Genomic DNA, 17,159 nt, shown 5'->3' on the forward strand with positions numbered 1-17,159 from the left:
CTTCGTTGATGGAGACCACGAGTGATCATCATCAGCCTCACACTGGGCTGGCGCAAACAATAAATCCCGGGAGTCGGGAGACTCCAGTTAAATTCCAGAAATGCATATTTAAATGAGTTTACATACTCATTTAAATATAGGAGTCGGATTCTTGCCCAGCAAGGGAGTGTGCCATAATGCGTGCGGTGCCAGGAGCATTGAGCTGCGTTCGGTAGGCGGGGGACACAACGCAGGTTATAATTGCCCCCTCTCTCTCAGGGGCGATTACAACATGTTGACAAAATGCTCCAGTTAAAGCCAATAGTCTGTGGGTTCAGCATGTTCTGACATTTTAACCTCCTACATGCACTGGCACCCACACATTCTAGCAGGTTAAAAATCACTCCCCCTCCCAAAAATGTATTCCCAACTGATGTAACTAATTAAAACAACTAAAAGTATATATTTTAATTAAATGGTATTGGTAACAGGTCGCATCTGATGGATGCCTCCATTCATTTTCTGTGAAAATAGGTTTGTCCAATATTGCTAACTTTGCAGTGACTATCGAACAATGAACCTTCCAGTAAGGACAACGCTGACTGTCCACTAAATGGAGAATTCCAGACTGTACCCATGAATCAATTAATTAGCTATTAATGAAAAATACTTTCCATCTCACAACAAGCAATTTTGATGTCCTTTGTTTATCACATCATATAAACTATATTTTGATTACTTCAACCAAACTATAATTCTGCTTTATTACACAAAGATCTGACTGAAAATCTTGTTGGCTGCATTTATTTCTCCACCCAAATTTCTGATGCATTCGTCAAAAACACAAATTCACAAAATCTACTCTTATATAAAAAGATTTGCATTCATACAGCATCTTTTACGACATCAGTCCCAAAACACTTTACAGACAGTGAAGTACTTAATAAATTTATCGTCATTTTTGTAATCTTTTTTATGCATGTAGTCCTCTCAAATGTATATTTTGGATCAGGTCATAAATTTAGAGAAAGCAATCCATTTGGGCCCCAATGCCAGACGTTGGTAGCATGTGGTGTTGGACTATTGAGGAGGTTGATCAGGCAGGGCATTGGGTAGGGTTGCCAACTCTGATTGGTGGTATTTGTCAATGTTTGGCCATGTGATCTCTACAAATGTCATTGTGTTTCCATTTAAAAGTTGGGTCCCTATTGCTTATGAGTTCGCACCAACAGCTGTGGTAGGAGAAGTTCCCAAGACTCAAGAACAGATAAAGGAGATAAGAGGGGAAACCAAAGCTGTGGGAAGGATTTACAGCCAGGAAATGAGGGATCCTGGGATCTTCCACCATTGACTATCGTAATTCACTGAAGTTACAACCACAAATAACATTGATAACACACAATAGCAATACAATATCTCAGATAGTCCACAAAACTGGTGTAGCACTCTGATAAGTTATCTGTAACAAGTAGTAATCCTATAACTTAAAGATATTCATCCTGTAATAACAGCCAGAATTCCTTGCACTGCATTCTGTGCCTAGTCGATGCCATTTTTAACAGGCGTCATCGGATTTCATATTTCTTAATATAATAATAATCGCTTCTTGTCCCAAGTAGGCTTCAATGAAGTTCCTGTGAAAAGCCCCTAGTTGCCACATTCCAGCATCTGTGCGGGGAGGCCGGTACGGGAATTGAACCCGCCCTGCTGGCCTTACTCTGCATCAGAAGCCAGCTGTTTAGCCCAATGTGCTCTGCTTTAGACTCAAAACATCAGACAATTTTGAACTGGGAGCCTGAGTCAGAGCCCATTTATACTTGGTCTCCACATATCAAAATCAATCTGCACAAACTGGCCAAACTCAGATCACAAAATGGACTACGGGCTTGGCGTTACGGCCACTTTCTCACGCAGCACATTGTCCGAAACGTAGCTCTGCACCAAAACATTTAAGCTGGATTCAGAGTCACTGAGAGTTTTCATAAAATGATTGATGCTATAATACAGAAAGAGATCATGCAACCCCAAATGTTAACCCCATTCCCCCACAAAGCTTTTTACATTACCTTTTCGAATACTTATCTCATTTATTTTTAAATTATGCTCTAGTCTCTGCCTCAATAGCCACTTCTAATGAATTGGTAAAGTTTTCTCTCTGAATCGCGTCTCCCCAAGTTCTCCTCCATACCTCGTCTCCCTCTCGACGTGACCCCCCATACCCAGGCTCTACACAAATTTCTCTTACATGAAGATCAGGCACTTGGGTTTTACTTACTCACTATGGCGTGTACCCACAAAATGAACATGATAGTGATCAAATTGATGGAAAAATGAGACAGTGACTTCTTATGAAATTTTGTTCAAAATTACAAAAGTATATTCTTCCAGGCAAGTTGTCCAACATTCTAGACCATGCTGGATTTGATTTTTCCACGATTTGGGATTTTGAATAAAATCAGTAGCCTACGTCAAATGCAACAAAAAAATAAATGACATCAAATAAAGTAATTTTAAAAAATAAAGTATGAAAAATAATGCTTATAGTATATACATAAATTTTGAAGGAATAAAATAGGCAATTTTTTCTGTATTTATCAAATATTCTTGAAGTTTGAGCTCTAGAGAGAGTGCTCAGCAGGAATAGTTGGGGTTGATGATGGGCCAGCAATAGGATTTTCCAGTATAGAAATTGCCTTTGAAGTGGAGGTTGGAGTCAGGTCAATAGCACTCTAATAGGCATCCAAACAAAGGGATCCACTAATTTAATTTGCTTCATGAATTTAGCCTTCCTTTCAATTAGTTTTTAAATCTTGTAACTGTGTCTCATTGCACACACCAAGTCCTTCAAAATTAGCATCGCCACATTCATTAAACAGAGCTGCTGGCCACAGACCAGGCCAAGCGTGAGTCATGGTGTGGTTAGGCATGGTGTGGTCAGTCACAAGGTTCCTCACATGCACAGCAACTCATATGGCATGTTTCACAGAAAATTATTTCTGGACCACTGTTATCCCCAGACCTCAGGTGACAGGATGAAGCATGCTGCTCATAAATGTGTCCTGGACTTTCAAATTCCTTTGTCCATTGGCTAAATCGGTGCTGTTATGTTTAGGGATAAATATATTCCAAACAGCACTCTCAGAACAAGATGCGTGGAGCAATTGTCAAGCAACAACACCTAAAAACGTTCATCAAACCAAACTGGCTTAAAAAGAGCACAAAAATCAGGAATAAAGTGCTTCTGAGACTGGTCCAAACAAACTTGCCTGGTTATTCATACTCACTCGACCGCATCACAATGAACTGGAAAGATTCTAACTCCCTTGAAACATCCTGGAACGCTGTTCTTTTCCTTACACTTCTGTGTCCAGTCACAAGAACGCAGCCAAGCATAAACCTTGCACGTTTTACACATTGGTGCTTTCTCTTCAGCCGTTGCTAAGGTGGTGTGCTCAGCGGAGAGCTTTTCATCAGCATTCAACTTGGTGAACTCATCGAAGTAATTTCATGATCTACAAAGGATTTGTATTTTTAACTACCATATTCCAGGACACCTTTTAAATTTGGCTCACTAACTGGAAGTGTAGTCGCACGGAGTTGAAATTTTCATCATGGAAAATCTGCGTTTGTTTATTCAACAACAGCCTAGTCAATGCTATCCTCCCACTCCTCATCTGTCAAATTCACTCCCATCATCACTCTGGTGAGATCATCACTATTAGTTTGTGCATTTTTTTTTTTGTTTATCCATTTTTTTTTCCAGAGCATAGCTTCCACCATAAAAATTTCAGGAGCTGGGGCGGGGTTCTCCGACGCCCCGCCGGGTCGGAGAATCGCCCAGGGCCGGCGTCAATTCCACCCCCGCCGTGTCCCGAATTCTCCGCCACCAGAGATTCGGCGGAGGTGGGAATCGCACCGCGCTGGTCGGCGGGCCCCCCCGCGGGGATTCTCCGGCCCACGATAGGCCGGAGTCCCGCCGCTGTCAACCCTCTCCCGCCGGCATGTATCCGACCACCTACCTTACTGGCAGGAGCAGGTGGCGCGGGGTGATCTGACCCCGGGGGGTTCCCCCACGGTGGCCTGGCCCGCGATCGGGGCCCACCGATCGGCAGGCAGGCCTGTGCCGTGGGGGCACTCTTTCTTCCGCCTTCGCCATGGTCTTCACCATGGCGGAGGTGGAAGAGACCCCCCTCCCCTGCGCATGCGCCGGGATGACGTCAGCAGCCGCTGACGCTCCAGCGCATGCACGTACTTACGCCGGCCGGCGAAGTCCTTTCGGCCCCGGCTGGCTGGTGCCAAAGGCTGTTCACCGCCAGCTGTGGAGCGGGAACCACTCCGGCGTGGGCCTAGCCCCTCAATGTGAGGCCTTGGCGCCTAAAGGTGCGGAGACTTCCGCACCTTTGGGGTGGCCCAACGCCGGAGTGGTTCACACCACTCCAACACGCCGGGACCCTGCGCCCCACCGGGTAGGGGAGAATCCCGTCCCAGGTCTTTGTTTTTTTTTAAATCGTAAAATATTGACGATGGTCATTTTCTATCTGGAAAGGGGAAATCCATGCCATGGCGTCTGTTAGATTGTTGTGGATGGCTCTCTTTTTAAACAAAAAAACGTTTTTATTGATTTTCATCTTTTTATGGTACATAGTTCAATAATCACTGAAAGGGAAATGCTTTCATATTTACAGTGCTCCCTTGGAGAGGCGAGCAGACACACAAAACAGAAAAAGAAAATATACATATCCAAACAAGGAACCTTATGGCTGTTTACACAGGACGGCACGGTGGCACAGTGGTTAGCACTGCTGCCACACGGCACCGAGGACCCAGGTTCGATCCCGGCCCCGGGTCACAGTTTGTGTGTAGTTTGCTCAGTCTCCCCGTGTCTGCGTAAATCTCACCCCCACAACCCAAATATGTGCTGGGCAGGTAGATTGGCCACGCTAAATTGTCCCTTAATTTGCAATGTTATTAAAAACAAGACTTTTTACATGCAAAGTTCGACCGGAGATTTAGAACAAAATGCTCACAAAATAGTCATGAACAGAACTGAGAGACTACAAGGTCACCTTGGTTTCTTCCGAGTGCACTGGATTCCTCCCACAGGCCATAGATGTGCATGTTAGGTGGATTGGCTATTCAAAATTGCCCTTTAGTGCGCAGGGATGTGCACGATAGGTTACAAGGATAGAGTGGGGTGGATGGAGGGAGTGGACCTGGATAGAATGTTCTTTCGAAAGGCTGATGCAGACCTCCTGTTGCACTGCAGGGATTCTATGACCTCCAGACAATCACAAACGGCTTTATTTAATGAAACAAAAACACAGATAAGCACCTTTGGCCCAATCAACTGCGCCAATATTTACCATCCATGCAGACAAATAGTTCTAATTAGATCCATCCAATTTGTACCTATATCCCTTTAAATCCCTTTTGCTTTAGCCACCTATTCAAATCAATTGTGAATGCTGAAAATTGCTTCAACATCGACCACTAATCTTGGAGTGAAGGGAGCAGAGATGAAGGCAATGGCAGGGTGAGGGAGTGGGACAGCTGGCGGGCAACCAGGCTGACAAAAAGCGATGCTTTTGTTCTTTTATTCCAAAATATATTTATTAAGTTTGCATTTTTGCACTGAACAAGAAATCGATGAAACAGTTATAATTTACAATTTACGCGTTATTCCTTTTTGGCACCCCGCCTCCATCCCCCCTTACCACCACCACCTCTTACCCCTTTTTTTCTGCTGTCTCCTGGTCCTATCCTCGCCCTTCCCTTCACAGTAGATAGTTTTTTTGGCTAGTGTTTGTCGTACTCTTACAGCTTTGTGAGGAGCCCTCTGGTCCACGTGTTGGTCTCTCCCTTGGTTCCCCTTTGGCATTTCCTTGGCTCGCTGTGCTACCCTCCCGTTCTGGTCTGCTTTCTGTGGCCCCAGTGGTTCTCATGCGTCCCCCTGTCCCCCTCCTCCCATTCTATCCATTGTTGGCTTCGGAAAGGTCGATGAACGGCCCCCTACACTTTTTGGAAGCCATCTTCAGACCCTCAGATGGTGTATTTGATCTTCTCCAGGTGGAGAAATTCTAACTGTGTGTACGTCACGTGGGATGAGCCCCTGCACTCTTGGGGATTCCCTTTGTTTAGAGATGCTCCAAAGTGCTGCTTAGGTTGTCATTTTGTTCCATCAACCCGAACCTGACCTGCTGAAGACAGTCTAGAGCCCTTCTCTTCCCTTCCTTATCATTATGCTCCCCTCATAGCCCCCCCCATCCCCTTCTGTTCCCCTTTCTACCCATCCCCCCCTCTGCTCCCCTTTCTACCCCCAACCCCCCCCCCCCCCCAACGACCAGGCGCTCCCTCCCCGCTGGGATATGTGCTGCGGCCCCCTCTCTTTCATACCTCCTGGTATTAGCTTTCCCCGCTAGTGTGGTGGCCTCCCTCCTGGGGATGATCTTTCCCCCTCTATATGGGACAATTAATTGCCATCCTTGTTCTCCTTTTCACCCTTTCCTGTGCTCCGCTGCCCTTGCCACTTCCTTGGGGTGACCCATTGCACTTGCTCAAAGTGAAGCAGTCCTGTCCTGTGCAAAAGCTGTTCATGTCCGGAACTTTTCTTTATCTTTTCTCTCGCTGCGTCTTCCTCATCGCTGCTGTTGTCTGCCTTTTGTCGCCCGCATGAACTCGTCCACCTCTGCCAGGGTAGTGAAATAATGTTCTTTGTTCTGGAATGTCATCCAGAGTTTGGCTGGGAATAACATCCCAAACATTATACCATTCTTGTACAGGGCTGATTTCGCTTGGTTAAACTCAGCCCTGCGCTTTGCCAGGTCTGCCCCAATGTCCTGGTGCACCTGTATTCTGTGATCTTCCCAACTGCTCACTTTGGTATGCTGAGCCCAACACAGGATCCTCTCCCGATCCTGGTACCTGGGCAATTATTGCCCTTGGCTGCTTCCTGGCCTTGGGCTTCGTAACCTGTGGGCCCTGTCGATCTCCGTTGGCTTGGGGAAGCTGTCCCTTCCAACCAAGTTGCCCAGCATCTGGGCCACATATCAGTCAGGTCTCTGCTCTCTATCCCCTCTGGCAGGCCCACTATAACAATATTCCACCACCGAGACCGGTTCTGCTGATCATCGACTTTCCTCTACAGGCTTCCTTGGGTCACCACCAACCATTTATTTCTATTTCCAGAGCGGCGATCCCATCGCTCTGGTCAGTCGACGCCTTTTTGAGCTCCTGGATGGTCTTTCCCTGAACATCCAACGGGTGTCATCTGCATGGCGGCCAGCGCCTCCGCCACCTGGATCTCCACTTCAATCTCTTCCTTCATCGCAGTCAATTCCTTAGTTAAGAATGTCTTCCAGTTAGGGCAGCATGGTGGCACAGCGGGTTAGCCCTGTTGCCTCACGGCGCCAAGGTCCCTGGTTCGATCCTGGCTCTGGGTCACTGTCCATGTGGAGTTTGCACATTTTCCCCGTGTTTGCGTGGATTTCGCCCCCACCACCCAAAGATGTGCAGGGTAGGTAGATTGGCCATGCTAAATTTCCCCTTAATTGGAAAAAATTGATTGGGTACTCTAAATGTATTTATTTTTTTTTTAAAAAAAGGAATGTCTTCCAGTTAGCACTGGGACTGCGACCATGAGGACCAGGGTTCAAATCCCAGCCCTGGGTCACTCTATGTGTGGAGTTTGCCCATTGTCCCCATGTCTGCGTGGGTATCACCCCCAAAACCCAAAGATGTGCAGGTTAGGTGGATTGGCCACGCTTAATTGCCCCTAAAATTGGAAAAAAAAGGAATGTCTTCCATCCTCTCCAGGTGGGCAGAGCCCGTTGTCCAGGTCGTCGGTCTCCCTCTCTCGGGGGTGGCCGGGGACCCCTCACCTCGTGGGTCCACCGACTCGCTGCTCCTGCCCTTTTTCCACCGCTTCTGGCTTTCCTGCGGCCTATTGAGTTCCTGCTTGCTGGCATATTGCTCTTTTTCTCGCACTTTTCTGTTTATGAGTAGAATAAGTCTGAAATCATGGGCTAAATTCATACAAAAATGCCTATTTATACTGTATTCTGGAGGAGAGCCACCTGATGTGCAACTGCTCAGCACATCCCCATCACTGGAAGTTCCAGAGTGATGGTTTTAATGGGAGAAAGACCTCAAAAAGTGGAGATGAGAGTGTGGTTGAGCAGACTGTTGCTGCAGAAATGCGGTGGGTAAATGGAGGCCAAAAGGGTAAACAGTTGAGTGACTTTCAGAGGGGCAGGCTTTGAAACTTGTAAGATTGGCAAAATTGAAAGATAGCAGAAAGTGATTAGAGATGGTCTTATCATTGATTGGCATGGTGTAAGTAGCAAAAGCCACATGAGATAGTTAGGATGAGGTGCTCCTATGGGTTCGGCAGTTTAGATGGTGAAGGAGATGAAGAAATGAGGAGAGCAGTGAACTCAGAAGTATGCTGAAGATCAACATCACCACGGTGAATGAGACACTCAGTGTTGAGGCTGAGAGCAAAAAACAGTGAAAGTACCTCGGTGAGCAAGTGTTTCTGGTATCTGACTAGGCAGGAGAGAACGCGGCTTTCAAATGAAATGTAGGCAAGAGAGTTGGAACAAAGTCAGATGCTCAAAAGGAGGAGAACATACGAGAAGAATGGGTGGGCAGATCAGCTGTGATATGGTAATGAAAGCCACTGCACCAGCACATCCAGACCAAAGTTAGAGTCAGACAGGAGGTTTCTTCACCCCACAGTTAGGTTTCTGCCAAGACCACAATGTTGCTGTGGTCATACACAACGACAGCATAGGTGGTGAGGGCTTTTGTTCACAAGTGAACAGACATTTTGGAGTGAGATGCAGAGCAAGATGGATAACTGTGTTGCTGCCACGTCCACAGGGCAGTGCGGAAAGGGCAGGTTGATGGGGAAAGAGATGAATTGGCAATGGACCATGCTGCCCGTCTAAACTAATATCTTCTGTACTTCCTGGGTCCGTATCCCTCTATTCCCATCCTATTCATGTATTTGTCAAGATGCCCCTTGAACGTCACTATCGTCCCTGCTTCCACCACCTCCTCCGGCAGCGAGTTCCAGGCACACACTACCCTCTGCATAAGAAAATTGCCTCGCACCTTAAACCTATGCCCCCTAGTAATTGACCCCTCTTCCCTGGGAAAAAGTCTCTGACTATCCACTCTATGCCCCTCATAATTTTGTAGACCTCTGTCAGGTCGCCCCTCAACCTCGGTCGTTCCAGTGAGAACAAACTAAGTTTATTCAACCTCTCCTCATATTTAATGCCCTCCATACCAGGCAACATCCTGGTAAATCTCTTCTGCACCCTCCCTAAAGCCTCCACATCCTTCTGGTAGTGTGGCGACCAGAATTGAACACTATACTCCCAAGTGTGGCCTAACTAAGGTTCTATACAGCTGCAACATGACTTGACAATTCTTATACTCAATGCCCCGGCCATGAAGGCAAGTATGCCGTATGCCTTCTTGACTACCTTCTCCACCTGTGTTGCCCCTTTCAGTGACCTGTGGACCTGTACACCAAGATCTATCGGACTGTCAATACTCTTGAGGATTCTACCATTCACTGTATATTCCCTACCTGCATCAGACCTTCCAAAATGCATTACCTCACATTTGTCCAGATTAAACTCCATCTGCCATCTCGCAGCCCAAGTCTTCAAACGATCTAAATCCTGCTGTATCCTCTGACAGTCCTCATCGTTATCCGCAATTCCACCAACCTTTGTGTTGTCTGCAAACTTACGAATCAGACCAGTTACATTTTCCTCCAAGTCATTTATATATACTACGAACAGCAAAGGTCCCAGCACTGATCCCTGCGGAACACCACTAGTCACAGCCCTCCAATCAGAAAAACACCCTTCCATTGCTACTCTTTGACTTCTATGACCTAGCCAGTTCTGTATATATCTTGCCAGCTCACCTCTGATCCCGTGTGGCTTCATCTTTTGTACCAGTCTGCCATCACCAACACCTGCCATACTCCACTCTGATTTGGAACTATGCTGCCATTTTTTCCACTGTTGCTGGGTCAAAATTCAGAACTCCATCCTTAACAGCACTGTGGTTGTATGTACACCAGGTGGATTGCAACGGTTCTTCACCACCCACCTCAAGGGTAATTAGGAATGGGCAATAAATGCTTGCCTCGCCAGCGACGCCACGGAGGCGATTTTCCGAACCCCGCGTCGGGCCGGAGAATCGCCACAACGCCCCGACGCGCGATTCGCCGAGGTGCGGAGAATCAGTGCCATTTGCGCCGGCTGCTGGAATCGGCAGGGCCGCCGATTCTCCGGCCCGAATGGATACGACAGTGTCCCACCAGCTTCGTTCACCCCTGGTCGCTGCCGGCGGGAACTCTGCGCGAACGGTCGGGGGGCAGCCTGTGTACGCGTGTGGTGGGGCTCCATCCCTGGGGAGGCCTCCGATGGGGTCAGGCCCATGATTGGGCCCCACCGGCCTACTTTCCTGCGCAGCCGGCCCCTGAACACAGACGCCATGTTGAGTCGGGGCCGGCGCGCTGAAGAAGTCCCCCGCGCACGCGCAGGTTGGCGCGGCGTCCATTTAGCACCGGGAAGGGAGGCTGGAGTGGCATGAACCGCTCCAGCACCATGCTGGCCCCCACTGGTCGTCCCCGTACCTGTTTTGTGGCGTCGTGAAACGCGACGGCATTTACGATGGTGCAAACACTTGGGTTCCGTTTGAAAGAATAATAAATAAGTGTATCATAGAAACATTGCCACTCACCTTAGAGCCTGCTCTGCCATTCATTATGATCATAGCTGATCATCCAACTCAATTGCCTAACCCCGCTTTCCCCCCATATCGTTGATCCCCTTCACACTAGGTGCTTTGTCCAACTGCTTCTGGAAAACATGCACTGTTTTGGCCCAACAAATTCCACGCCCACCATTCTCTGTGCGAATAAATTTTTCCTCATCTCGGTCCTAAATGGTCTATCCTGTATCCTCAGACTGTCATCCCTGGTTCTGGACATGCCCACCATCGGGAGTATCCTTCCTGCATCTATCCTGTCTAGTCCTGTTAGAATTTTATAGGCCTCTATGAGATCCCTCCTCGCTCCTTTTGAACTCCAGCGAATACAATTCTAACCGATTCAATCTCTCCTCATACGTCAGTCCCACCATTCCAGGAATCAGTCTGTTAAACCTTTGCGGCACTCCCTCGAGAGCAAGAACATCCTTCCTCAGATAAGGAGACCAAAACTGCACACAATACTCCAGGTATTCCAAATCACCAAGATCCTGTATAATTCTTTGCTACCAAAGTGGATAACCACACATTTATCCAAATTATACTGCATCTGCATTTGCCCACTCACTCAACTTGTCCAAATCATACTGAAGGATCTCTGCATCCGCCTCACAGCTCACCCTCCCACCCAATTACCTTCATATGTGCTCAAATGAAACTCCAGTTAATGTGCACCACCCACATACATTTGAACATAATTAATACATACTTAGCAGAATTAAGGAAAGACACGTTATTTTAAGTGATTCTTTAGCGTTCAAGTGTGGAATATTAATTTGCCTCTAGTTCTTAAACAAAATACACTTTGTATTAAAACCTCAGATTAGCCTGTAATAAGTGGACTGGGTGCTTCCAGGATGCTTTTCTACAGTTCTGAATATTTAATCTTCACTTAATCTCCCTTCTTTACCAGTAATCTTGCTATTTTTGAATTCAATCTACTTTCTACATTATCATTGTACTCATTCTTTAAAAAGTGTGTCATTTGTGTGGCTGGCGTAACCAGTTTCTTATCAGTACATCTCTTGTGCAGAATTGTGCAGAAGAGCCCACCTTTTCACTCACCTGATGAAGGAGCTGTGCTCCGAAAGCTAGTGATTCAAAACAAACCTATTGGACATTAACCTGGCATTGTAAGATTTCTTACTGTGCCCAACCCAGTCCAATGCTGGCATCTCCATGTCAGAATTTTAATGGCATACATCATAGCTTTTTCTAAAATTAAGTCTTCAAATTAAAAGCAAATATCCTAATGTTTTAGCTCCAGGTTGTCATGAAAGGTACAATATGTAAGAAAGAACAGCCCTTGTTTCCATATGTTCACAGATGTTGTTTAACATTTCTTAATAACCGCTGTTTGACTCATCCATTGTTTCCAAATTGTGAGGCTGATTGTCTGACATCGATCACGTTCTTAGACAGTTGCAAGTCTATGAGCTGATATTCTGTACAAGACATGAAACACCAATCACTCATAAGAGTAAACATATTGTTGGTTCATTTATTAAGATTGTGGTGGTATGAATGTGAGCACTGCCATTGGTGCAGAGCATGGGTTTCCCATTGGCTCTGGCTGGTCATGTGCCTCTCGTCCGATTGGCTGGGACTAGTCATGTGACTGCTCACCAATTGGTCGAGAGGCAAGTAGACCCCGCCTCCGAGGTGGGGTATAAATACCCAGAGTTCCCGGCGGTCGGCTTTTCTCTGTAGTCGACCACCGGGCTAACAACTAGCTGATTAAAGCCACAGTTTGGATCCTAATCGTGTCTCGAGTCCAATTGATGGTACATCAATTTAATCAACTAGAATTTTGGAATGGAGCTACGCATCAAGCCTGACTGCCTCTGCACCAGCCTGCATGCTTCAAATGCGTCTGCAATCTTTAAACACTGGCAGGCGTGTTTTAACAGTTACCTGACAACTGCAGCCGGCAAGCCCACCAAGTAGCAGAAACTCCACATCCTCCACTCATGAGTGTGCACGGCGGTATATTCAATGATTGAGGACGAAAGCGATTATGATGCGGCCATGGAGATTCTCAAAGGACACTTTCTCCGGCCGGTCAACGAAGTATACGCACGGCATCTCCTGACAACTAGACAACAGTTCCCTGGTGAGTCACTCGACGTGTTTTACCAGGCCCTCAGCTCTAGGGAGAACGTGCGCATGTCTCCAAGTTTCGGCGACTGAGCACATGGAACTTTTAATTAGAGACACTTACGTTGCTGGCATGCAGTCTCCTTCTATCCGCCAACGATTGCTGGAGAAGAACATCTTCAGCCTAGCTGAGGCACGGACCCTTGTAACCTCCCTGGAGGTTGCTGACCTGAACGCCCGCGCATACGCCCCCGGCCGCGCGGCAACCCTCTGGACTTCATGGCACGCGCCACCCCCGTCCTCCGTGGACTCCGACCCCCCCCCCCCCCCAGGCCTGCGCTGCGCTGCGGGTCGCTCCAACAAACTAGCGGGGCCCCGCTGCTATTTTTGTGGCCTCTCCAAGCACCCACGCCCACGCTGCCCGGCCCGCTCCGCTCTGTGTAAGAGCTGTGGGAAGCAGGGCCACTACGCGGCGGTCTGCAAGACCAAGTCGGTCGCTGCTGTTCTGCACAGTGACCGCGGATCCCCCCCCCACCCCAGGCCCCCCTAGGGCCCAGCGCCACGCACCGACCTCTCCGGTCCACCTCCTGGCCCCCGCAACGGCCCACGGTCCTCCCGACCCTCGCTCCCGGCTGCCCCGACTGGCCCGCAGACGCCGCTGACACTGCCCCCAGCCGCCACGAGGTTCCCACGGGCGCCGCCATCATGGGCCCCGGACGCCATGTGCGGGCCATGGGCGCCGCCATCTTGGGGCCCCGTCTCCACGTGCGGGTCCTGGGCGCCGCCATCTTGGGCCAATGCGGAAGTTCCTGCCAGCGATTACTCTGCCACCGAGGATGATCTGGAACTCTCGCCACGACTTGCTTCCATCACACTCGACCAGTCGCGACCACGCACGCTCGCCAAGACTACGACAACGATCCAGCTCAACGGACACAAAACGAGATGCCTGCTGGACTCCGGGAGCACAGAAAGCTTCGTCCACCCCAACACGGTAAGACGCTGCGCACTCCCCATCCATCCAGTTAAGCATAAGATTGAATTGGCCTCGGGTTCGCACTCCGTCCAAATCACCGGGTGCTGCATAGTGGACCTCACGGTTAAGGGGAGGATTTTCAAAAACTTCAAACTCCTCATTCTCCCCCTTCTATGCGCTCCGGCACTCTTGGGCCTGGATTTCCAGTGCAACATGCAGAGCTTGACCTTCCAATTCGGCGGCCCTTTACCCCCCCCCTTACTGTTTGCAGCCTCGCGTCACTCAGTGGACCCCCCTTCCTTGTTTGCTAATCTCACCCCAGATTGTAAACCTGTCGCCACTCGGAGCAGACGATACAGTGCCCAGGACCGGACCTTCATCGGGTCCGAGGTCCAGAGGCTCCTTAAGGAAGGAGTTATCGAGGCCAGCAACAGTCCCTGGCGAGCCCAAGTGCTGGTAGTTCGGACTGGGGAGAAAAACCGGATGGTCATCGATTATAGTCAGACCATCAACAGGTTTACGCAGCTGGACGCGTATCCTCTCCCCCGTTTTTCCGACCTGGTTAACAGGATCGCAAAATACAAAGTCTTTTCCACGGTGGACCTCTAAGTCCGCCTACCACCAGCTCCCCATCCGCGCGAGTGACCAAAAGTACACCGCGTTTGAGGCAGATGGGCACCTCTACCACTTCCTCAGGGTTCTATTCGGTGTCACAAATGGAGTCTCGGTCTTCCAACGGGAGATGGACCGAATGGTCGACAAGCACGGTTTACGGGCCACCTTCCCGTATCTCGATAACGTCACCATCTGCGGCCACGAACAGCAGGACCACGACATCAACCTCCAAAAATTCCTCCGAACCGCAAAACTCCTTAATTTAACTTACAATAAGGATAAGTGAGTGTTTAGCACCGACCGTCTAGCCATCCTTGGCTACGTAGTGCATAACGGAGTGATAGGCCCCAATCCCGAACGCATGCGCCCCCTGATTGAACTTCCCCTCCCCAACTCCTTCAAATCCCTCAAACGCTGCCTGGGCTTCTTCTCATATTATGCCCAGTGGGTCCCCAACTACATCGACAAAGCCCACCCCCTCATCCAGTCCACCTCCTTTCCCCCGTCGATGGAGGCCCGCCAGGCCTTTAGCCGCATCAAAGCAGATATCGCAAAGGCCACGATGCATGCTATCGACGAGTCCCTCCCATTCCAGGTCGAGAGCGACGCGTCTGACGTAGCTCTGGCAGCCACCCTGAACCAAGCAGGCAGACCCGTGGCCTTCTTCTCACGAACCCACCACACTTCCGAAATCCGCCATTCCTCAGTGGAAAAGGAGGCACAGGCCATAGTCGAAGCTGTGCGATATTGGAGGCACTATCTGGCCAGCAGGAGGTTTACCCTCCTCACAGACCAACGGTCAGTAGCTTTCATGTTCAATAATGCACAGAGGGGCAAGATCAAGAACAACAAGATCTTGCGGTGGCAGATCAAGTTGTCCACGTACAACTACGATATCTTGTATCATCCTGGGAAGCTCAACGAGCCTCCCGATGCCCTATCCCGCGGTACCTGCACCAGCGCGCAGATCGACCGTCTCCACTCTCTCAACATGGACCTCTGCCATCCAGGGGTCACCCGTTTTTACCATTTTATTAAGACCCGCAATCTGCCCTAATCCGTTGAGGTCAGGACCATCACCAGGGACTGCCACGTCTGCGCCGAGTGCAAACCGCACTTCTACCGCCCCGAACGAGCGCATCTGATCAAGGCATCCCGCCCCTTTGAACGTCTCAGTATAGACTTCAAGGGTCCACTCCCCTCCAACAACCGTAATTTATATTTCTTGAGTGTTATCGATGAATACTCCCGCTTCCCTTTCGCAATTCCCTGTCCCGACATGACCACAACAACCGTCATAAAGGCCCTCCTATCCATCTTCTCCCTGTTCGGTTACCCCGCGTACATCCACAGCGACCGGGGGTCCTCCTTTGAGTGACGAACTGCGTCAATTCCTGCTCAGCAGGGGCATCGCCTCTAGCAGGACGACCAGTTATAACCCCCAGGGTAACGGTTAGGTTGAGTGGGGGAATGGCACCATTTGGAAGACCATCCTGCTGGCCCTATGGTCCAGAGATCTCCCTATCCCCCGTTGGCAAGAGGTCATCTCCGACGCCCTGCATTCAATCCGGTCTCTCCTCTGTACTACCACTAATCAAACACCTCATGAACGTCTTCTTGTTTTCCCCAGGAAGTCGTCCTCAGGATCCCCTCTCCCGACCTGGCTGGCCACCCCCGGGCTCATCTTGCTCCGGAAGCATGTGCGGGTGCACAAGTCCGACCCGTTGGTTGAGCGAGTCCAGTTACTCCACGCCAACCCGCAGTATGCGTACGTGGAGTATCCCGACGGTCGGCAGGATACGGTCTCGCTTCGGGACCTGGCACCCGCCGGCGTGCGGCCTTCTCCCCCTACATCAACACCTCCCCCCAAACCCAATTCCCCCCAGCGCCCCCCGGACCCAGCGCACATGCCCCCTCTCCCCCGATTACAGCGTCTCCACCACCAGCCCGGGGTACGGAGACACATCTACTACCGACGCTCCCGGAGGCAAGGACGACCATCGGCCCGACGTCACCGGCTCCACTGCGACAGTCCTCTAGAACACCACGGGTACCCGACAGGCTGATCGTGTCCATCTGATGCGACCAAGGGATATTTTTTTTTTGGACTTTGTTGTTATTCTGTTGCACATTAAGGTAGTAGTAGTAGTATTGTTTTTTTTGGCCACGAGCCAGTGGGCAGCCCACCTTTCTCGATTTTCGCTGCTCATACCATCAGTCCTCGGACCCCCCCCCCCCGCCTTCTTTCTCCACAAGGGGTGAATGTGGTGGTATGAATGTGAGCACTGCCATTGGTGCAGAGCATGGGTTTCCCATTGGCTCTGGCTGGTCATGTGCCTCTCGTCCGATTGGCTGGGACTAGTCACGTAACTGCTCACCAATTGGTCAAGAGGCAAGTAGACCCCGCCTCCAAGGTGGGGTATAAGTACCCAGAGTTCCTGGCGGTCGGCCTTTCTCTGTAGTCGACCACCGGGCTAACAACTAGCTGATTAAAGCCACAGTTTGGATCTTCATCGTGTCTCGAGTCTAATTGATGGTACATCAAAGATTAAGTAGTACATTAGAGTGAACTTATATAGTTGTAAAGTGTGGAGTGTGGGGAGTTGTCTACTCTGCTGCTCATGGCAAAAGTGAAACAAAAACTGGAACACAATACATACATCATTTCCCTTCTAGTGATGTACACAGAGGCATGCTC

At 49.4% G+C, this 17,159-nt stretch overlaps 1 protein-coding gene across 16 annotated transcripts in view; it reads right to left on the minus strand.

Moving 5' to 3' along the window:
- Positions 1–17,159, minus strand: part of LOC119968866 (type 2 lactosamine alpha-2,3-sialyltransferase-like) — a 198,039-nt gene that overhangs the window by 114,975 nt on the left and 65,905 nt on the right. For 2 of the 16 annotated variants that reach the window (XM_038801783.1, XM_038801784.1), the window contains exon 3: positions 3,246–3,491. The exons of the other annotated variants lie outside the window; for them this stretch is intronic. The gene's annotated coding sequence lies outside the window, so the exon portion shown is untranslated. The remainder of the gene's footprint in view (positions 1–3,245; positions 3,492–17,159) is intronic. 16 annotated transcript variants of the gene reach the window in all.

The sequence above is a fragment of the Scyliorhinus canicula genome, chromosome 7 (genome assembly GCF_902713615.1).
Source record: "Scyliorhinus canicula chromosome 7, sScyCan1.1, whole genome shotgun sequence".
Lineage (NCBI taxonomy): Eukaryota > Metazoa > Chordata > Chondrichthyes > Carcharhiniformes > Scyliorhinidae > Scyliorhinus > Scyliorhinus canicula.